Source organism: Beta vulgaris, chromosome 1, assembly GCF_026745355.1.
Source record: "Beta vulgaris subsp. vulgaris cultivar EL10 chromosome 1, EL10.2, whole genome shotgun sequence".
Lineage (NCBI taxonomy): Eukaryota > Viridiplantae > Streptophyta > Magnoliopsida > Caryophyllales > Amaranthaceae > Beta > Beta vulgaris.
In genome coordinates, this window is record NC_079202.1 from 21,620,864 (window position 1) to 21,644,680 (window position 23,817).

A 23,817-nucleotide genomic window follows, 5' to 3' on the forward strand; every position below is an offset into this window, starting at 1 on the left:
TCTTTAATGAAATTGGGCATAAAGATTGAATCTTTATATTGATAGGCTTTGTTGTTAGCTCGAGAACTAGAAGATCTTTAATGACCTTCTATTAGGATCTACAAAACCTCAATTTGTAAGTTCAATGCAATGCACTCGAATTGTTAAATTAAAACACACACACACACCTGATTTAGGAATTAGACTCACAAACATAATAGGACCCCTATATCATTCAAAAACTAAAAAAAAATTATAAAGCAAATGATGTGTTTGTGGATAGTAAAAATCAATAACAAGTCTCCTCGAACTCACTTCTACTTTTTTGAAAGATTCGATCTATATATATTAAATAGGGCATAAAGATTGAACTTTATATTGAATAGGCTTTGTTGTTAGCTCGAGAACTAGAGGATCTTTCATTAACCTCTATTAGGATCCACACAAACCTCAATTTGTAAGTTCAATGCAATGCACTCGAATTGTTAAATTAAAATACACACACACCTGATTTGAGGGAATTAGACTCACAAACATAATAGGACCCCCATATCATTAAAAAACTAAAAAATAAAATTATAAAGCAAATGATGTGTTTGTGGATATTAAAATCAATAACAAGTCTCAAAACACTCGAATCTCCCTTGTACTTGTTGAAAGATTCGATCATTATATGAAATAGGGTATAAAGATTGAATCTTTATATTGAATAAGCTTTGTTGTTAGCTCGAGAACTAGAGGATCTTTCATTAACCTCTATTAGGATCCACACAATTACAACAATTTGTAAATTCAATGCAATGCACTCGAATTGTTAAATTAAAATACACACACACCTGATTTGAGGGAATTAGACTCACAAACATATAGGACCCCCATATCATTAAAAAAATAAAAAAAAAATATAAAGCAAATGATGTGTTTGTGGATAGTAAAATCAATAACAAGTCTCAAACACTCAATCTCACTTCTACTTGTTGAAAGATTCGATCTTTATATGAAATAGGGCATAAAATTGAATCTTTATATTAATAGGCTTTGTTGTTAGCTCGAGAACTAGAGGATCTTTCATTAACCTCTATTAGGATCACCAAACCTCAATTTGTAAGTTCAATGCAATGCACTCGAATTGTTAAATTAAAACACACACACACACTGATTTGAGGAATTAGACTCACAAACATAATAGACCCTATATCATTCAATAACTAAAAAAAAAGAATTATAAAGCAAATGATGTGTTTGTGGATAGTAAATCAATAACAAGTCTCAAAACACCCGAATCTCCCTTGCACTTGTTGAAAGATTCGATCTTTATATGAAATAGGGCATAAAGATTAAACCTATATTGATAGGCTTTGTTGTTAGCTCGAGAACTAGAGGATCTTTCATTAACCTCTATTAGGATCCACACAAACCTCAATTTGTAAGTTCAATGCAATGCACTCGAATTGTTAAATTAAAATACACACACACCTGTATTTGAGGGAATTAGACTCACAAACATAATAGGAACCCATATCATTAAAAAACTAAAAAAAAAATTATAAGCAAATATGTGTTTGTGGATAGTAAATCAATAACAAGTCTCAAAACACTCGAATCTCCCTGTACTTGTTGAAAGATTCGATCTTTATATGAAATAGGGATAAAGATTGAATCTTTATATTGAATAGGCTTTGTTGTTAGCTCGAGAACTAGAGGATCTTTCATTAACCTCTATTAGGATCCACACAAACCAATTTGTAATTCAATGCAATGCACTCGAATTGTTAAATTAAAACACACACACTGATTTGAGGGAATTAGACTCACAAACATAATAGGATCCCCATATCATTAAAAACTAAAAAAAAAAATATAAAGCAAATGATGTGTTTGTGGATAGTAAAATCAATAAAAGTCTCAAAACACTCGAATCTCACTTCTACTTGTTGAAAGATTCGATCTTTATATGAAATAGGGCATAAAATTGAATCTTTATATTAATAGGCTTTGTTGTTAGCTCGAGAACTAGAGGATCTTTCATTAACCTCTATTAGGATCCAAACCTCAATTTGTAAGTTCAATGCAATGCACTCGAATTGTTAAATTAAAACACACACACACCTGATTTAGGAATTAGACTCACAAACATAATAGACCCTATATCATTCAAACTAAAAAAAGAATATAAAGCAAATGATGTGTTTGTGGATAGTAAAATCAATAACAAGTCTCAAAACACCGAATCTCCTTGTACTTGTTGAAAGATTCGATCTTTATATGAAATAGGGTAAAAGATGGAATCTTATATTGAAAGGCTTTGTTGATAGCTCGAGAACTAGGGGATCTTTCATTAACCTCTATTAGGATCCACACAAACACAATTTTAATTCAATGCAATGCACTCGAATTGTTAAATTAAAATACAACACACCTATTTGAGGGAATTAGACTCACAAACATAATAGGACCCCATATCATTAAAAACTAAAAAAAAATTATAAAGCAAATGATGTGTTTGTGGATAGTAAAATCAATAACAAGTCTCAAAAAACTCGAATCTCACTTGTACTTGTTGAAAGATTCGATCTTTATATGAAATAGGGATAAAGATTGAATCTTTATATTGAATAGGCTTTGTTGTTAGCTCGAGAACTAGAGGATCTTTATTAACCTCTATTAGGATCCACACAAACCAATTTGTAATTCAATGCAATGCACTCGAATTGTTAAATTAAAATACACACACACCTGATTTGAGGGAATTAGACTCACAAACATAATAGGACCCCCATATCATTAAAAACTAAAAAAAAAATTATAAAGCAAATGATGTGTTTGTGGATAGTAAAATCAATAACAAGTCTCAAAACACTCGAATCTCCCTTGACTTGTTGAAAGATTCGATCTTTATATGAAATAGGGCATAAAGATTGAACTTATATTGAATAGGCTTTGTTGTTAGCTCGAGAACTAGAGGATCTTTCATTAACCTCTATTAGGATCCACACAAACCTCAATTTGTAAGTTCAATGCAATGCACTCGAATTGTTAAATTAAAATACACACACACCTATTTGAGGGAATTAGACTCACAAACATAATAGGACCCCCATATCATTAAAAACTAAAAAAAAAATTATAAAGCAAATGATGGTTTGTGGATAGTAAAATCAATAACAAGTCTCAAAAACTCGAATCTCACTTGTACTTGTTGAAAGATTCGATCTTTATATGAAATAGGGATAAAGATTGAATCTTTATATTGAATAGGCTTTGTTGTTAGCTCGAGAACTAGAGGATCTTTATTAACCTCTATTAGGATCACACAAACACAATTTGTAATTCAATGCAATGCACTCGAATTGTTAAATTAAAATACACACACACCTGATTTGAGGGAATTAGACTCACAAACATAATAGGACCCATATCATTAAAAAACTAAAAAAAAAATTATAAAGCAAATGATGTGTTTGTGGATAGTAAAATCAATAACAAGTCTCTAAACACTCGAATCTCACTTCTACTTGTTGAAAGATTCGATCTTTATATGAAATAGGGCATAAAAATTGAATCTTTATATTGAATAGGCTTTGTTGTTAGCTCGAGAACTAGAGGATCTTTCATTAACCTCTATTAGGATCACACAAACCTCAATTTGTAAGTTCAATGCAATGCACTCGAATTGTTAAATTAAAACACACACACACCTGATTTGAGGGAATTAGACTCACAAACATAATAGACCCCTATATCATTCAAAACTAAAAAAGAATAATAAAGCAAATGATGTGTTTGTGGATAGTAAAATCAATAACAAGTCTCAAAACACCGAATCTCACTTCTACTTGTTGAAAGATTCGATCTTTATATTAAATAGGGCATAAAGATTAAAACTTTATATTGAATAGGCTTTGTTGTTAGCTCGAGAACTAGAGGATCTTTTATTAACCTCTATTAGGATCCACACAAACCTCAATTTGTAAGTTCAATGCAATGCACTCGAATTGTTAAATTAAAATACACACACACCTGATTTGAGGGAATTAGACTCACAAACATAATAGGACCCCCATATCATTAAAAACTAAAAAAAAAATTATAAAGCAAATGATGTGTTTGTGGATAGTAAAATCAATAACAAGTCTCAAAACACTCGAATCTCCTTTGTACTTGTTGAAAGATTCGATCTTTATATGAAATAGGGCATAAAGATTGAATCTTTTTATTGAATAGGCTTTGTTGTTAGCTCGAGAACTAGAGGATCTTTCATTAACCTCTATTAGGATCCACACAAACCTCAATTTGTAAGTTCAATGCAATGCACTCGAATTGTTAAATTAAAATACACACACACTGATTTGAGGGAATTAGACTCACAAACATAATAGGACACCCATATCATTAAAAAACAAAAAATAAAATATAAAGCAAATGATGTGTTTGTGGATAGTAAAATCAATAACAAGTCTCAAAACACACGAATCTCCTTGTACTTGTTAAAGATTCGATCTTTATATGAAATAGGGATAAAGATTGAATCTTTATATTGAATAGGCTTTGTTGTTAGCTCGAGAACTAGAGGATCTTTCATTAACCTCTATTAGGATCCACACAACAAATTTGTAATTCAATGCAATGCACTCGAATTGTTAAATTAAAACACACACACCTGATTTGAGGGAATTAGACTCACAAACATAATAGGACCCCCATATCATTAAAAAACAAAAAAAAAATTATAAAGCAAATGATGTGTTTGTGGATAGTAAAATCAATAACAAGTCTCAAAACACACGAATCTCACTTCTACTTGTTGAAAGATTCGATCTTTATATGAAATAGGGCATAAAGATTGAATCTTTATATTGAATAGGCTTTGTTGTTAGCTCGAGAACTAGAGGATCTTTCATTAACCTTTATTAGGATCCACACAAACCTCAATTTGTAAGTTCAATGCAATGCACTCGAATTGTTAAATTAAAATACACACACACTTATTTGAGGGAATTAGACTCACAAACATAATAGGACCCCATATCATTAAAAAACTAAAAAAAAAATTATAAAGCAAATGATGTGTTTGTGGATAGTAAAATCAATAACAAGTCTCAAAACACTCGAATCTCACTTTTACTTGTTGAAAGATTCGATCTTTATATGAAATAGGGCATAAAGATTGAATCTTATATTGAATAGGCTTTGTTGTTAGCTCGAGAACTAGAGGATCTTTCATTAACCTCTATTAGGATCCACACAAACCTCAATTTGTAAGTTCAATGCAATGCACTCGAATTGTTAAATTAAATACACACACACCTATTTGAGGAATTAGACTCACAAACATAATAGGACCCCATATCATTAAAAACTAAAAAAAAAATTATAAAGCAAATGATGTGTTTGTGGATAGTAAAATCAATAACAAGTCTCAAAAACTCGAATCTCACTTCATCTTGTTGAAAGATTCGATCTTTATATGAAATAGGGATAAAGATTGAATCTTTATATTGAATAGGCTTTGTTGTTAGCTCGAGAACTAGAGGATCTTTCATTAACCTCTATTAGGATCCACACAAACAATTTTTAAGTTCAATGCAATGCACTCGAATTGTTAAATTAAAATACACACACACACCTGATTTGAGGGAATTAGACTCACAAACATAATAGGACCCATATCATTACAAAACTAAAAAAAAAAATTATAAAGCAAATGATGTGTTTGTGGATAGTAAAATCAATAACAAGTCTCAAACACTCGAATCTCACTTCTACTTGTTGAAAGATTCGATCTTTAATGAAATAGGGCATAAAGATTGAATCTTTATATTAATAGGCTTTGTTGTTAGCTCGAGAACTAGAGGATCTTTCATTAACTCTATTAGGATCCACACAAACCTCAATTTGTAAGTTCAATGCAATGCACTCGAATTGTTAAATTAAAACACACACACACACACTGATTTGAGGGAATTAGACTCACAAAATAATAGACTCTATATCATTCAATAACTAAAAAAAAGAATATAAAGCAAATGATGTGTTTGTGGATAGTAAAATCAATAACAAGTCTCAAAACACCCGAATCTCCCTTGCACTTGTTGAAAGATTCGATCTTTATATGAAATAGGGCATAAAGATTGAATCTTTATATTGAATAGGCTTTGTTGTTAGCTCGAGAACTAGAGGATCTTTCATTAACCTCTATTAGGATCCACACAAACCTCAATTTGTAAGTTCAATGCAATGCACTCGAATTGTTAAATTAAAATACACACACACTGATTTGAGGGAATTAGACTCACAAATAATAGGACCCCCATATCATTAAAAACTAAAAAAAAATATAAAGCAAATGATGTGTTTGTGGATAGTAAAATCAATAACAAGTCTCAAAACACTCGAATCTCCCTTGTACTTGTTGAAAGATTGAATCTTTATATTGAATAGGCTTTGTTGTTAGCTCGAGAACTAGAGGATCTTTCATTAACCTCTATTAGGATCCACACAAACAACAATTTGTAAATTCAATGCAATGCACTCGAATTGTTAAATTAAAATACACACACACCTGATTTGAGGGAATTAGACTCACAAACATATAGGAACCCAATATCATTACAAAACTAAAAAAAACAATTATAAAGCAAATGATGTGTTTGTGGATAGTAAAATCAATAACAAGTCTCTAAACACACGAATCTCACTTCTACTTGTTGAAAGATTCGATCTTTATATGAAATAGGGCATAAAAATTGAATCTTTATCTCTATTATATAAGGGAAGGGGGGAGCAATGGTGTCCTTTTTTGAAATGCCTATTTTGCCCCCTTCCTTTTCTAAATTATAAAAGGAATGTCAAATCAAAATCGGCACTCAAAGAAAACTACCGAAAATTAACAACACTCACTCACAAATCACTTAAAAGAAGAAACTGTACAAATCACTCATACAGTTGAGAAAATCACGTTACAAAAATCATGCATATCACTCAAATAATCAGGAAACTTAATTAAAACTTAAAATTAACATACAAACTAAAACTAATAACCTAGAACGTCAATACATACAAAAACATTTACAAAAATTTACTTACAAATCAATATTCTCAAGAACCATTGACAATTAATGATGACTCGTGATAAAAATAGAGGTGTATTTGAAGTGAAATCAGAATTTAGAAGTTAGACAAGGAAAAAAAATTATTTTCTTTTTTATAGTATTTAGAATTTAGAAGTTAGTACTGTACTTAATTCAAAAATCAACTAAAAAATTATAATATTAGAAATCATAAATAAATTCAATAAAATTTCTATTTTGTTCATAGAATTTAACTTTGAAAAGTAAAAAAAATAAAAAGACAAAAATAATGGTGAGAGACTTAAGTGACAGAAAATGAACCACTCAAATTTTGCAACTAAAAACAATTATACTTCATATGTCTAATGTTCAAATTTTGACTCTTATGCCGAAGAAAATCGAGTTTCTGTTTCGAAAAAAATCCAAGCACGCATCGCGTGCAAAAAATTCTATTATTCAATAGGCTTTGTTGTTAGCTCGAGAACTAGAAGATCTTTCATTAACCTCTATTAGGATCTACACAAACCTCAATTTGTAAGTTCAATGCAATGCACTCGAATTGTTAAATTAAAACACACACACACACACCTGATTTGAGGGAATTAGACTCACAAACATAATAGACCCTATATCATTCAAAACTAAAAAAAAATATTAAAGCAAATGATGTGTTTGTGGATAGTAAAATCAATAACAAGTCTCAAAACACCGAATCTCACTTCTACTTGTTGAAAGATTCGATCTTTATATGAAATAGGGCATAAAGATTGAATCTTTATATTGAATAGGCTTTGTTGTTAGCTCGAGAACTAGAGGATTTTCATTAACCTCTATTAGGATCCACCAAACCTCAATTTGTAAGTTCAATGCAATGCACTCGAATTGTTAAATTAAAACACACACACCTGATTTGGGGAATTAGACTCACAAACATAATAGGACCCCTATCATTAAAAACTAAAAAAAAAATTATAAAGCAAATGATGTGTTTGTGGATAGTAAAATCAATAACAAGTCTCAAAACACTCGAATCTCACTTCTACTTGTTGAAAGATTCGATCTTTATATGAAATAGGGCATAAAGATTGAATCTTTATATTGAATAGGCTTTGTTAGCTCGAGAACTAGAGGATCTTTCATTAACCTCTATTAGGATCCACACAAACTCAATTTGTAAGTTCAATGCAATGCACTCGAATTTTAAATTAAAACACACACACCTGATTTGAGGGAATTAGACTCACAAACATAATAGGACCCCTATATCATTACAAAACTAAAAAAAAAATTATAAAGCAAATGATGTGTTTGTGGATAGTAAAATCAATAACAAGTCTAAAACACTCGAATCTCACTTCTACTTGTTGAAAGATTCGATCTTTATATGAAATAGGGCATAAAGATTGAATCTTTATATTGAATAGGCTTTGTTGTTAGCTCGAGAACTAGAGGATCTTTCATTAACCTCTATTAGGATCCACACAAACCTCAATTTGTAAGTTCAATGCAATGCACTCGAATTGTTAAATTAAAACACACACACACCTGATTTGAGGGAATTAGACTCACAAACATAATAGGACCCCTATATCATTCAAAAACTAAAAAAAAAATTATAAAGCAAATGATGTGTTTGTGGATAGTAAAATCAATAACAAGTCTCAAAACACTCGAATCTCATTTCTACTTGTTGAAAGATTCGATCTTTATATGAAATAGGGCATAAAGATTGAATCTTTATATTGAATAGGCTTTGTTGTTAGCTCGAGAACTAGAGGATCTTTCATTAACCTCTATTAGGATCCCACAAACATCAATTTGTAAGTTCAATGCAATGCACTCGAATTGTTAAATTAAAAACACACACACCTGATTTGAGGGAATTAGACTCACAAACATAATAGGACCCCCATATCATTAACAAAAAAAAAAAATTATAAAGCAAATGATGTGTTTGTGGATAGTAAAATCAATAACAAGTCTCAAAACACTCGAATCTCACTTCTACTTGTTGAAAGATTCGATCTTTATATGAAATAGGGCATAAAGATTGAATCTTTATATTGAAGATGAAGTCTCTAAACACTCGAACCTCTATTAGGATCTACGCAAACCTCAATTTGTAAGTTCAATGCAATGCACTCGAATTGTTAAATTAAAAACAACACACACACCTGATTTGAGGGAATTAGACTCACAAACATAATAGGACCCCTATATCATTAAAAACTAAAAAAAAAATTATAAAGCAAATGATGTGTTTGTGGATAGTAAAATCAATAACAAGTCTCAAAACACTCGAATCTCACTTCTACTTGTTGAAAGATTCGATCTTTATATGAAATAGGGCATAAAGATTGAATCTTTATATTGAATAGGCTTTGTTGTTAGCTCGAGAACTAGGGGATCTTTCATTAACCTCTATTAGGATCCACACAAACCTCAATTTGTAAGTTCAATGCAATGCACTCGAATTGTTAAATTAAAAACACACACACCTGATTTGAGGGAATTAGACTCAAAAACATAATAGGACCCCCATATCATTAAAAACTAAAAAAAAAAATTATAAAGCAAATGATGTGTTTGTGGATAGTAAAATCAATAACAAGTCTCAAAACACTCGAATCTCACTTCTACTTGTTGAAAGATTCGATCTTTATATGAAATAGGGCATAAAGATTGAATCTTTATATTGAATAGGCTTTGTTGTTAGCTCGAGAACTAGAGGATCTTTCATTAACCTCTATTAGGATCCACACAACCTCAATTTGTAAGTTCAATGCAATGCACTCGAATTGTTAAATTAAAACACACACACCTGATTTGAGGGAATTAGACTCACAAACATAATAGGACCCCCATATCATTAAAAAACTAAAAAAAAAATTATAAAGCAAATGATGTGTTTGTGGATAGTAAAATCAATAACAAGTCTAAAACACTCGAATCTCACTTCTACTTGTTAAAGATTCGATCTTTATATGAAATAGGGCATAAAGATTGAATCTTTATATTGAATAGGCTTTGTTGTTAGCTCGAGAACTAGAGGATCTTTCATTAACCTCTATTAGGATCCACAAAAACCTCAATTTGTAAGTTCAATGCAATGCACTCGAATTGTTAAATTAAAACACACACCACCTAGGGGGAATTAGACTCACAAACATAATAGGACCCCATATCATTAAAAACTAAAAAAAAAATTATAAAGCAAATGATGTGTTTGTGGATAGTAAAATCAATAACAAGTCTCAAAACACTCGAATCTCACTTTTACTTGTTGAAAGATTCGATCTTTATATGAAATAGGGCATAAAGATTGAATCTTTATATTGAATAGGCTTTGTTGTTAGCTCGAGAACTAGAGGATCTTTCATTACCTCTATTAGGATCCACACAAACCTCAATTTGTAAGTTCAATGCAATGCACTCGAATTGTTAAATTAAAACACACAAACACACACCTGATTTGAGGGAATTAGACTCACAAACATAATAGGACCCCATATTCATTAAAAACTAAAAAAAAAATTATAAAGCAAATGATGTGTTTGTGGATAGTAAAATCAATAACAAGTCTCAAAACACTCGAATCTCACTTCTACTTGTTGAAAGATTCGATCTTTATATGAAATAGGGCATAAAGATTGAATCTTTATATTGAATAGGCTTTGTTGTTAGCTCGAGAACTAAAGGATCTTTCATTAACCTCTATTAGGATCCACACAAACCTCAATTTGTAAGTTCAATGCAATGCACTCGAATTGTTAAATTAAAATACACACACACCTGATTTGAGGGAATTAGACTCACAAACATAATAGGACCCCCATATCATTAAAAACTAAAAAAAAATTATAAAGCAAATGATGTGTTTGTGGATAGTAAAATCAATAACAAGTCTAAAACACTCGAATCTCACTTCTACTTGTTGAAAGATTCGATCTTTATATGAAATAGGGCATAAAGATTGAATCTTTATATTGAATAGGCTTTGTTGTTAGCTCGAGAACTAAGGATCTTTCATTAACCTCTATTAGGATCCACAAAAACCTCAATTTGTAAGTTCAATGCAATGCACTCGAATTGTTAAATTAAAACACACACACACCTGATTTGAGGGAATTAGACTCACAAACATAATAGGACCCCCATATCATTAAAAACTAAAAAAAAATTATAAAGCAAATGATGTGTTTGTGGATAGTAAAATCAATAACAAGTCTCAAAACACTCGAATCTCATTCTACTTGTTGAAAGATTCGATCTTTATATGAAATAGGGCATAAAGATTGAATCTTTATATTGAATAGGCTTTGTTGTTAGCTCGAGAACTAGAGGATCTTTCATTAACCTCTATTAGGATCCACACAAACCTCAATTTGTAATTCAATGCAATGCACTCGAATTGTTAAATTAAAACACACACACCTGATTTGAGGGAATTAGACTCACAAACATAATAGGATCCCCATATCATTAAAACTAAAAAAAAAAAATTATAAAGCAAATGATGTGTTTGTGGATAGTAAAATCAATAACAAGTCTCAAAACACTCGAATCTCACTTCTACTTGTTGAAAGATTCGATCTTTATATGAAATAGGGCATAAAGATTGAATCTTTATATTGAAATTTTGTTGTTAGCTCGAGAACTGGAGGATCTTTCATTAACCTCTATTAGGATCCACACAAACCTCAATTTGTAAGTTCAATGCAATGCACTCGAATTGTTAAATTAAAATACACCACACCTGATTTGAGGGAATTAGACTCACAAACATAATAGGACACCCATATCATTAAAAAAAAAAAAAAAAAATTATAAAGCAAATGATGTGTTTGTGGATAGTAAAATCAATAACAAGTCTCAAAACACTCGAATCTCACTTCTACTTGTTGAAAGATTCGATCTTTATATGAAATAGGGCATAAAGATTGAATCTTTATATTGAATAGGCTTTGTTGTTAGCTCGAGAACTAGAGGATCTTTCATTAACCTCTATTAGGATCCACACAAACCTCAATTTGTAAGTTCAATGCAATGCACTCGAATTGTTAAATTAAAACACACACACACCTGATTTGAGGGAATTAGACTCACAAACATAATAGGACCCCATATCATTAAAACTAAAAAAAAAAATTATAAAGCAAATGATGTGTTTGTGGATAGTAAAATCAATAACAAGTCTCAAAACACTCGAATCTCACTTCTACTTGTTGAAAGATTCGATCTTTATATGAAATAGGGCATAAAGATTGAATCTTTATATTGAATAGGCTTTGTTGTTAGCTCGAGAACTAGAGGATCTTTCATTAACCTCTATTAGGATCCACACAAACCTCAATTTGTAAGTTCAATGCAATGCACTCGAATTGTTAAATTAAAATACACACACACCTGATTTGAGGGAATTAGACTCACAAACATAATAGGACCCCCATATCATTACAAACTAAAAAAAAAATTATAAAGCAAATGATGTGTTTGTGGATAGTAAAATCAATAACAAGTCTCAAAACACTCGAATCTCACTTCTACTTGTTGAAAGATTCGATCTTTATATGAAATAGGGCATAAAGATTGAATCTTTATATTGAATAGGCTTTGTTGTTAGCTCGAGAACTAGAGGATCTTTCATTAACCTCTATTAGGATCCACAAAAACCTCAATTTGTAAGTTCAATGCAATGCACTCGAATTGTTAAATTAAAATACACACACACCTGATTTGAGGGAATTAGACTCACAAACATAATAGGACCCCCATATCATTAAAAAACAAAAAAAAATTATAAAGCAAATGATGTGTTTGTGGATAGTAAAATCAATAACAAGTCTAAAACACTCGAATCTCACTTCTACTTGTTGAAAGATTCGATCTTTATATGAAATAGGGCATAAAGATTGAATCTTTATATTGAATAGGCTTTGTTGTTAGCTCGAGAACTAGGGGATCTTTCATTAACCTCTATTAGGTTCCACACAAACCTCAATTTGTAATTCAATGCAATGCACTCGAATTGTTAAATTAAAACACACACACCTGATTTGAGGGAATTAGACTCACAAACATAATAGGACCCCCATATCATTAAAAACTAAAAAAAAAATTATAAAGCAAATGATGTGTTTGTGGATAGTAAAATCAATAACAAGTCTCAAAACACTCGAATCTCACTTCTACTTGTTGAAAGATTCGATCTTTATATGAAATAGGGCATAAAGATTGAATCTTTATATTGAATATTTGTTGTTAGTTAGAGAACTAGAGGATCTTTCATTAACCTCTATTAGGATCCACACAAACCTCAATTTGTAAGTTCAATGCAATGCACTCGAATTGTTAAATTAAAACACACACACCTGATTGAGGGAATTAGACTCACAAACATAATAGGACCCCCATATCATTAAAAAACAAAAAAAATTATAAAGCAAATGATGTGTTTGTGGATAGTAAAATCAATAACAAGTCTCAAAACACTCGAATCTCACTTCTACTTGTTGAAAGATTCGATCTTTATATGAAATAGGGCATAAAGATTGAATCTTTATATTGAATAGGCTTTGTTGTTAGCTCGAGAACTAGAGGATCTTTCATTAACCTCTATTAGGATCCACACAACCTCAATTTGTAATTCAATGCAATGCACTCGAATTGTTAAATTAAAACACACACACCTGATTTGAGGGAATTAGACTCACAAACATAATAGGACCCCCATATCATTAAAAACTAAAAAAAAATTATAAAGCAAATGATGTGTTTGTGGATAGTAAAATCAATAACAAGTCTCAAAACACTCGAATCTCACTTCTACTTGTTGAAAGATTCGATCTTTATATGAAATAGGGCATAAAGATTGAATCTTTATATTGAATAGGCTTTGTTGTTAGCTCGAGAACTAGAGATCTTTCATTAACCTCTATTAGGATCCACACAAACCTCAATTTGTAAGTTCAATGCAATGCACTCGAATTGTTAAATTAAAAACACACACACCTGATTTGAGGGAATTAGACTCACAAACATAATAGGACCCCATATCATTAAAAACTAAAAAAAAAATTATAAAGCAAATGATGTGTTTGTGGATAGTAAAATCAATAACAAGTCTCAAAACACTCGAATCTCACTTCTACTTGTTGAAAGATTCGATCTTTATATGAAATAGGGCATAAAGATTGAATCTTTATATTGAATATTTGTTGTTAGCTCGAGAACTAGAGGATCTTTCATTAACCTCTATTAGGATCCACACAAACCTCAATTTGTAAGTTCAATGCAATGCACTCGAATTGTTAACACACACCTGATTTGAGGGAATTAGACTCACAAACATAATAGGACCCCATATCATTAAAAAACAAAAAAAAAATTATAAAGCAAATGATGTGTTTGTGGATAGTAAAATCAATAACAAGTCTCAAAACACTCGAATCTCACTTCTACTTGTTGAAAGATTCGATCTTTATATGAAATAGGGCATAAAGATTGAATCTTTATATTGAATAGGCTTTGTTGTTAGCTCGAGAATAGAGGATCTTTCATTAACCTCTATTAGGATCCACACAACCTCAATTTGTAAGTTCAATGCAATGCACTCGAATTGTTAAATTAAAATACACACACACCTGATTTGAGGGAATTAGACTCACAAACATAATAGGACCCCTATATCATTCAAAAACTAAAAAAAAGAATTATAAAGCAAATGATGTGTTTGTGGATAGTAAAATCAATAACAAGTCTCAAAACACTCGAATCTCACTTCTACTTGTTGAAAGATTCGTTTTATATGAAATAGGGCATAAAGATTGAATCTTTATATTGAATAGGCTTTGTTGTTAGCTCGAGAACTAGAGGATCTTTCATTAACCTCTATTAGGATCCACACAAACCTCAATTTGTATATTCAATGCAATGCACTCGAATTGTTAAATTAAAAACCACACACACCTGATTTGAGGGAATTAGACTCACAAACATAATGGACCCCATATCATTCAAAACTAAAAAAAAAAATTATAAAGCAAATGATGTGTTTGTGGATAGTAAAATCAATAACAAGTCTCAAAACACTCGAATCTCACTTCTACTTGTTGAAAGATTCGATCTTTATATGAAATAGGCATAAAGATTGAATCTTTATATTGAATAGGCTTTGTTGTTAGCTCGAGAACTAGAGGATCTTTCATTAACCTCTATTAGGATCCACAAAAACCTCAATTTGTAAGTTCAATGCAATGCACTCGAATTGTTAAATTAAAAAACACACACACCTGATTTGAGGGAATTAGACTCACAAACATAATAGAACCCCCATATCATTAAAAACAAAAAAAAAATTATAAAGCAAATGATGTGTTTGTGGATAGTAAAATCAATAACAAGTCTAAAACACTCGAATCTCACTTCTACTTGTTGAAAGATTCGATCTTTATATGAAATAGGGCATAAAGATTGAATCTTTATATTGAATAGGCTTTGTTGTTAGCTCGAGAACTAGAGGATCTTTCATTAACCTCTATTAGGATCCACACAAACCTCAATTTGTAAGTTCAATGCAATGCACTCGAATTGTTAAATTAAAAACACACACACCTGATTTGAGGGAATTAGACTCACAAACATAATAGGACCCCATATCATTAAAAACTAAAAAAAAAATTATAAAGCAAATGATGTGTTTGTGGATAGTAAAATCAATAACAAGTCTCAAAACACTCGAATCTCACTTCTACTTGTTGAAAGATTCGATCTTTATATGAAATAGGGCATAAAGATTGAATCTTTATATTGAATAGCTTTGTTGTTAGCTCGAGAACTAGAGGATCTTTCATTAACCTCTATTAGGATCCACACAAACCTCAATTTGTAAGTTCAATGCAATGCACTCGAATTGTTAAATTAAAACACACACAACCTGTTTGAGGGAATTAGACTCACAAACATAATAGGACCCCTATCATTAAAAACTAAAAAAAAATTATAAAGCAAATGATGTGTTTGTGGATAGTAAAATCAATAACAAGTCTCAAAACACTCGAATCTCACTTCTACTTGTTGAAAGATTCGATCTTTATATGAAATAGGGCATAAAGATTGAATCTTTATATTGAATAGGCTTTGTTGTTAGCTCGAGAACTAGAGGATCTTTCATTAACCTCTATTAGGATCCACACAAACCTCAATTTGTAAGTTCAATGCAATGCACTCGAATTGTTAAATTAAAAACACACACACCTGATTTGAGGGAATTAGACTCACAAACATAATAGGACCCCTATATCATTAAAAACTAAAAAAAAAATTATAAAGCAAATGATGTGTTTGTGGATAGTAAAATCAATAACAAGTCTCAAAACACTCGAATCTCACTTTTACTTGTTGAAAGATTCGATCTTTATATGAAATAGGGCATAAAGATTGAATCTTTATATTGAATAGGCTTTGTTGTTAGCTCGAGAACTAGAGGATCTTTCATTAACCTCTATTAGGATCCACACAAACCTCAATTTGTAAGTTCAATGCAATGCACTCGAATTGTTAAATTAAAAACACACAACACCTGATTTGAGGGAATTAGACTCACAAACATAATAGGACCCCCATATCATTAAAAAACTAAAAAAAAAAATTATAAAGCAAATGATGTGTTTGTGGATAGTAAAATCAATAACAAGTCTCAAAACACTCGAATCTCACTTCTACTTGTTGAAAGATTCGATCTTTATATGAAATAGGGCATAAAGATTGAATCTTTATATTGAATACTTTGTTGTTAGCTCGAGAACTAGAGGATCTTTCATTAACCTCTATTAGGATCCACACAAACCTCAATTTGTAAGTTCAATGCCATGCACTCGAATTGTTAAATTAAAACACACACACCTGATTTGAGGGAATTAGACTCACAAACATAATAGGACCCCCATATCATTAAAAACAAAAAAAAATTATAAAGCAAATGATGTGTTTGTGGATAGTAAAATCAATAACAAGTCTCAAAACACTCGAATCTCACTTCTACTTGTTGAAAGATTCGATCTTTATATGAAATAGGGCATAAAGATTGAATCTTTATATTGAATAGGCTTTGTTGTTAGCTCGAGAACTAGAGGATCTTTCATTAACCTCTATTAGGATCCACACAAACCTCAATTTGTAAGTTCAATGCAATGCACTCGAATTGTTAAATTAAAACACACACACACCTGATTTGAGGGAATTAGACTCACAAACATAATAGGACCCCATATCATTAAAACTAAAAAAAAAATTATAAAGCAAATGATGTGTTTGTGGATAGTAAAATCAATAACAAGTCTCAAAACACTCGAATCTCACTTCTACTTGTTGAAAGATTCGATCTTTATATGAAATAGGGCATAAAGATTGAATCTTTATATTGAATAGGCTTTGTTGTTAGCTCGAGAACTAGAGGATCTTTCATTAACCTCTATTAGGATCCACAAACCTCAATTTGTAATTCAATGCAATGCACTCGAATTGTTAAATTAAAATACACACACACCTGATTTGAGGGAATTAGACTCACAAACATAATGGACCCCATATCATTAAAAACTAAAAAAAAAATTATAAAGCAAATGATGTGTTTGTGGATAGTAAAATCAATAACAAGTCTCAAAACACTCGAATCTCACTTCTACTTGTTGAAAGATTCGATCTTTATATGAAATAGGGCATAAAGATTGAATTTTATATTGAATCTTTGTTGTTAGCTCGAGAACTGAGGATCTTTCATTAACCTCTATTAGGATCCACACAAACCTCAATTTGTAAGTTCAATGCAATGCACTCGAATTGTTAACACACACCTGATTTGAGGGAATTAGACTCACAAACATAATAGGACCCCCATATCAAAAAAACAAAAAAAAATTATAAAGCAAATGATGTGTTTGTGGATAGTAAAATCAATAACAAGTCTCAAAACACTCGAATCTCACTTCTACTTGTTGAAAGATTCGATCTTTATATGAAATAGGGCATAAAGATTGAATCTTTATATTGAATAGGCTTTGTTGTTAGCTCGAGAACTAGAGGATCTTTCATTAACCTCTATTAGGATCCACACAACCTCAATTTGTAATTCAATGCAATGCACTCGAATTGTTAAATTAAAAACACACACACCTGATTTGAGGGAATTAGACTCACAAACATAATAGGACCCCTATATCATTAAAAAACTAAAAAAAATATAAAGCAAATGATGTGTTTGTGGATAGTAAAATCAATAACAAGTCTCAAAACACTCGAATCTCACTTCTACTTGTTGAAAGATTCGATCTTTATATGAAATAGGGCATAAAGATTGAATCTTTATATTGAATAGGCTTTGTTGTTAGCTCGAGAACTAGAGGATCTTTCATTAACCTCTATTAGGATCCACACAACCTCAATTTGTAAGTTCAATGCAATGCACTCGAATTGTTAAATTAAAACACACACACACCTGATTTGAGGGAATTAGACTCACAAACATAATGGACCCCCATATCATTAAAAACTAAAAAAAAATTATAAAGCAAATGATGTGTTTGTGGATAGTAAAATCAATAACAAGTCTCAAAACACTCGAATCTCACTTCTACTTGTTGAAAGATTCGATCTTTATATGAAATAGGGCATAAAGATTGAATCTTTATATTGAATAGGCTTTGTTGTTAGCTCGAGAACTAGAGGATCTTTCATTAACCTCTATTAGGATCCACACAAACCTCAATTTGTAAGTTCAATGCAATGCACTCGAATTGTTAAATTAAAAACACACACACACCTGATTGAGGGAATTAGACTCACAAACATAATAAGACCCCTATATCATTCAAAAACTAAAAAAAAAAATTATAAAGCAAATGATGTGTTTGTGGATAGTAAAATCAATAACAAGTCTCAAAACACTCGAATCTCACTTCTACTTGTTGAAAGATTCGATCTTTATATGAAATAGGGCATAAAGATTGAATCTTTATATTGAATAGGCTTTGTTGTTAGCTCGAGAACTAGAGGATCTTTCATTAACCTCTATTAGGATCCACACAAACCTCAATTTGTAAGTTCAATGCAATGCACTCGAATTGTTAAATTAAAAACACACACACCTGATTTGAGGGAATTAGACTCACAAACATAATAGGACCCCCATATCATTAAAAAACAAAAAAAAAATTATAAAGCAAATGATGTGTTTGTGGATAGTAAAATCAATAACAAGTCTAAAACACTCGAATCTCACTTCTACTTGTTGAAAGATTCGATCTTTATATGAAATAGGGCATAAAGATTGAATCTTTATATTGAATAGGCTTTGTTGTTAGCTCGAGAACTAGAGGATCTTTCATTAACCTCTATTAGGATCCACACAAACCTCAATTTGTAAGTTCAATGCAATGCACTCGAATTGTTAAATTAAAACACACACACACCTGATTTGAGGGAATTAGACTCACAAACATAATAGGACCCCCATATCATTAAAAAACTAAAAAAAAAATTATAAAGCAAATGATGTGTTTGTGGATAGTAAAATCAATAACAAGTCTCAAAACACTCGAATCTCACTTCTACTTGTTGAAAGATTCGATCTTTATATGAAATAGGGCATAAAGATTGAATCTTTATATTGAATATTTGTTGTTAGCTCGAGAACTAGAGGATCTTTCATTAACCTCTATTAGGATCCACACAAACCTCAATTTGTAAGTTCAATGCAATGCACTCGAATTGTTAAATTAAAACACACACACCTGTTTGAGGGAATTAGACTCACAAACATAATAAGACCCCTATATATTTAAAAAATAAAAAAAAATTATAAAGCAAATGATGTGTTTGTGGATAGTAAAATCAATAACAAGTCTCAAAACACTCGAATCTCACTTCTACTTTTTGAAAGATTCGATCTTTATATGAAATAGGGCATAAAGATTGAATCTTTATATTGAATAGGCTTTGTTGTTAGCTCGAGAACTAGAGGATCTTTCATTAACCTCTATTAGGATCCACACAACCTCAATTTGTAAGTTCAATGCAATGCACTCGAATTGTTAAATTAAAAACACACACACACCTGATTTGAGGGAATTAGACTCACAAACATAATAGGACCCCCATATCATTAAAACAAAAAAAAAAAAATTTAAAGCAAATGATGTGTTTGTGGATAGTAAAATCAATAACAAGTCTCAAAACACTCGAATCTCACTTCTACTTGTTGAAAGATTCGATCTTTATATGAAATAGGGCATAAAGATTGAATCTTTATATTGAATAGGCTTTGTTGTTAGCTCGAGAACTAGAGGATCTTTCATTAACCTCTATTAGGATCCACACAAACCTCAATTTGTAAGTTCAATGCAATGCACTCGAATTGTTAAATTAAAAACCACACACACCTGATTTGAGGGAATTAGACTCACAAACATAATAGGACCCCATATCATTAAAAACTAAAAAAAAAAATTATAAAGCAAATGATGTGTTTGTGGATAGTAAAATCAATAACAAGTCTCAAAACACTCGAATCTCACTTCTACTTGTTGAAAGATTCGATCTTTATATGAAATAGGGCATAAAGATTGAATCTTTATATTGAATATTTGTTGTTAGCTCGAGAACTAGAGGATCTTTCATTAACCTCTATTAGGATCCACACAAACCTCAATTTGTAATTCAATGCAATGCACTCGAATTGTTAAATTAAAACACACACACCTGATTTGAGGGAATTAGACTCACAAACATAATAGGACCCCCATATCATTAAAAAACAAAAAAAAAATTATAAAGCAAATGATGTGTTTGTGGATAGTAAAATCAATAACAAGTCTCAAAACACTCGAATCCACTTCTACTTGTTGAAAGATTCGATCTTTATATGAAATAGGGCATAAAGATTGAATCTTTATATTGAATAGGCTTTGTTGTTAGCTCGAGAACTAGAGGATCTTTCATTAACCTCTATTAGGATCCACACAAACCTCAATTTGTAATTCAATGCAATGCACTCGAATTGTTAAATTAAAAACCACACACACCTGATTTGAGGGAATTAGACTCACAAACATAATAGGACCCCATATATCATTAAAACTAAAAAAAAAATTATAAAGCAAATGATGTGTTTGTGGATAGTAAAATCAATAACAAGTCTCAAAACACTCGAATCTCACTTCTACTTGTTGAAAGATTCGATCTTTATATGAAATAGGGCATAAAGATTGAATCTTTATATTGAATAGGCTTTGTTGTTAGCTCGAGAACTAGAGGATCTTTCATTAACCTCTATTAGGATCCACACAAACCTCAATTTGTAATTCAATGCAATGCACTCGAATTGTTAAATTAAAACACACACACCTGATTTGAGGGAATTAGACTCACAAACATAATGGACCCCATATCATTAAAAACTAAAAAAAAAATTATAAAGCAAATGATGTGTTGTGGATAGTAAAATCAATAACAAGTCTCAAAACACTCGAATCTCACTTCTACTTGTTGAAAGATTCGATCTTTATATGAAATAGGGCATAAAGATTGAATCTTTATATTGAATGCTTTGTTGTTAGCTCGAGAACTGAGGATCTTTCATTAACCTCTATTAGGATCCACACAAACCTCAATTTGTAAGTTCAATGCAATGCACTCGAATTGTTAAATTAAAACACACACACCTGATTTGAGGGAATTAGACTCACAAACATAATAGGACCCCATATCTAAAAACAAAAAAAAAATTATAAAGCAAATGATGTGTTTGTGGATAGTAAAATCAATAACAAGTCTCAAAACACTCGAATCTCACTTCTACTTGTTGAAAGATTCGATCTTTATATGAAATAGGGCATAAAGATTGAATCTTTATATTGAATAGGCTTTGTTGTTAGCTCGAGAACTAGAGGATCTTTCATTAACCTCTATTAGGATCCACACAAACCTCAATTTGTAAGTTCAATGCAATGCACTCGAATTGTTAAATTAAAAACACACACACCTGATTTGAGGGAATTAGACTCACAAACATAATAGGACCCCCATATCATTAAACTAAAAAAAAAAAATTATAAAGCAAATGATGTGTTTGTGGATAGTAAAATCAATAACAAGTCTAAAACACTCGAATCTCACTTCTACTTGTTGAAAGATTCGATCTTTATATGAAATAGGGCATAAAGATTGAATCTTTATATTGAATAGGCTTTGTTGTTAGCTCGAGAACTAGAGGATCTTTCATTAACCTCTATTAGGATCCACACAAACCTCAATTTGTAAGTTCAATGCAATGCACTCGAATTGTTAAATTAAAACACACACACACTGATTTGAGGGAATTAGACTCACAAACATAAAGGACCCCTATATCATTCAAAAACTAAAAAAAAATTATAAAGCAAATGATGTGTTTGTGGATAGTAAAATCAATAACAAGTCTCAAAACACTCGAATCTCACTTCTACTTGTTGAAAGATTCGATCTTTATATGAAATAGGGCATAAAGATTGAATCTTTATATTGAATAGGCTTTGTTGTTAGCTCGAGAACTAGAGGATCTTTCATTAACCTCTATTAGGATCACACAAACCTCAATTTGTAAGTTCAATGCAATGCACTCGAATTGTTAAATTAAACAACACACACACACCTGATTTAGGGAATTAGACTCACAAACATAATAGGACCCCATATCATTAAAAACTAAAAAAAAAAATTATAAAGCAAATGATGTGTTTGTGGATAGTAAAATCAATAACAAGTCTCAAAACACTCGAATCTCACTTCTACTTGTTGAAAGATTCGATCTTTATATGAAATAGGGCATAAAGATTGAATCTTTATATTGAATAGGCTTTGTTGTTAGCTCGAGAACTAGAGGATCTTTCATTAACCTCTATTAGGATCCACACAAACCTCAATTTGTAAGTTCAATGCAATGCACTCGAATTGTTAAATTAAAAACACCACACACCTGATTTGAGGGAATTAGACTCACAAACATAATAGGACCCCATATCATTAAAAACAAAAAAAAAATTATAAAGCAAATTATGTGTTTGTGGATAGTAAAATCAATAACAAGTCTCAAAACACTCGAATCTCATTCTTACTTGTTGAAAGATTCGATCTTTATATGAAATAGGGCATAAAGATTGAATCTTTATTTGAATAGGCTTTGTTGTTAGCTCGAGAACTAGAGGATCTTTCATTAACCTCTATTAGGATCCACACAAACCTCAATTTGTAAGTTCAATGCAATGCACTCGAATTGTTAAATTAAAAACACACACACCTGATTTGAGGGAATTAGACTCACAAACATAATAGGACCCCATATCATTAAAAACTAAAAAAAAAATTATAAAGCAAATGATGTGTTTGTGGATAGTAAAATCAATAACAAGTCTCAAAACACTCGAATCTCTCTTGTACTTGTTGAAAGATTCGATTTTATATGAAATAGGGCATAAAGATTGAATCTTTATATTGAATAGGCTTTGTTGTTAGCTCGAGAACTAGAGGATCTTTCATTAACCTCTATTAGGTGTTGACCCTTGAGTTTTGAAGATGACCTAACCACAAAAGACATAGTATATTTTATTATGTTGTTGCAAGGTAATTCATGCTCGAGCTAAGAGAATACTTGATTGAAGATTAAAGCGGAGAATTAATCAAGATCGAAGTAAAGATGTTCGAGAAATGAAGAATCAAGCATGGAATGAAGATTAGA

The 23,817-nt window shown here is 31.0% G+C and overlaps 4 long non-coding RNA genes across 7 annotated transcripts; all 4 read right to left on the reverse strand.

The window, feature by feature from the left end:
* Window positions 1-800: 800 nt before the first annotated feature.
* Window positions 801-3,646, reverse strand: LOC130590398 (uncharacterized). Of its 3 annotated transcripts, none has more exons than XR_008968275.1 (3): window positions 3,355-3,646; window positions 2,714-3,037; window positions 801-815 (listed from the first exon to the last, which is right to left on the reverse strand). It is a non-coding gene; the product is annotated as an uncharacterized LOC130590398 (long non-coding RNA). The 3 variants fall into 3 exon arrangements; XR_008968274.1 differs by lacking the exon at window positions 801-815 and adding an exon at window positions 1,328-1,455 and having other exon boundaries at window positions 2,712-3,037; XR_008968273.1 differs by lacking the exon at window positions 801-815 and adding an exon at window positions 1,328-1,455 and having other exon boundaries at window positions 2,716-3,037; window positions 3,355-3,644.
* A 139-nt stretch (window positions 3,647-3,785) lies between these two features.
* Window positions 3,786-15,009, reverse strand: LOC130590399 (uncharacterized). Of its 2 annotated transcripts, XR_008968277.1 has the most exons (5): window positions 14,635-15,009; window positions 11,806-13,045; window positions 6,542-7,637; window positions 4,638-5,286; window positions 3,786-3,999 (listed from the first exon to the last, which is right to left on the reverse strand). It is a non-coding gene; the product is annotated as an uncharacterized LOC130590399 (long non-coding RNA). The 2 variants fall into 2 exon arrangements; XR_008968276.1 differs by lacking the exons at window positions 3,786-3,999; window positions 4,638-5,286; window positions 6,542-7,637; window positions 11,806-13,045 and adding exons at window positions 13,076-13,420; window positions 14,055-14,323.
* Window positions 10,594-11,800, reverse strand: LOC130590400 (uncharacterized). The gene is made up of 2 exons (XR_008968278.1): window positions 11,727-11,800; window positions 10,594-11,406 (listed from the first exon to the last, which is right to left on the reverse strand). It is a non-coding gene; the product is annotated as an uncharacterized LOC130590400 (long non-coding RNA).
* A 2,797-nt stretch (window positions 15,010-17,806) lies between the features above and the next one.
* On the reverse strand, window positions 17,807-19,711 carry LOC130590401 (uncharacterized). The gene is made up of 3 exons (XR_008968279.1): window positions 19,189-19,711; window positions 18,486-18,543; window positions 17,807-17,855 (listed from the first exon to the last, which is right to left on the reverse strand). It is a non-coding gene; the product is annotated as an uncharacterized LOC130590401 (long non-coding RNA).
* Window positions 19,712-23,817: the final 4,106 nt, after the last annotated feature.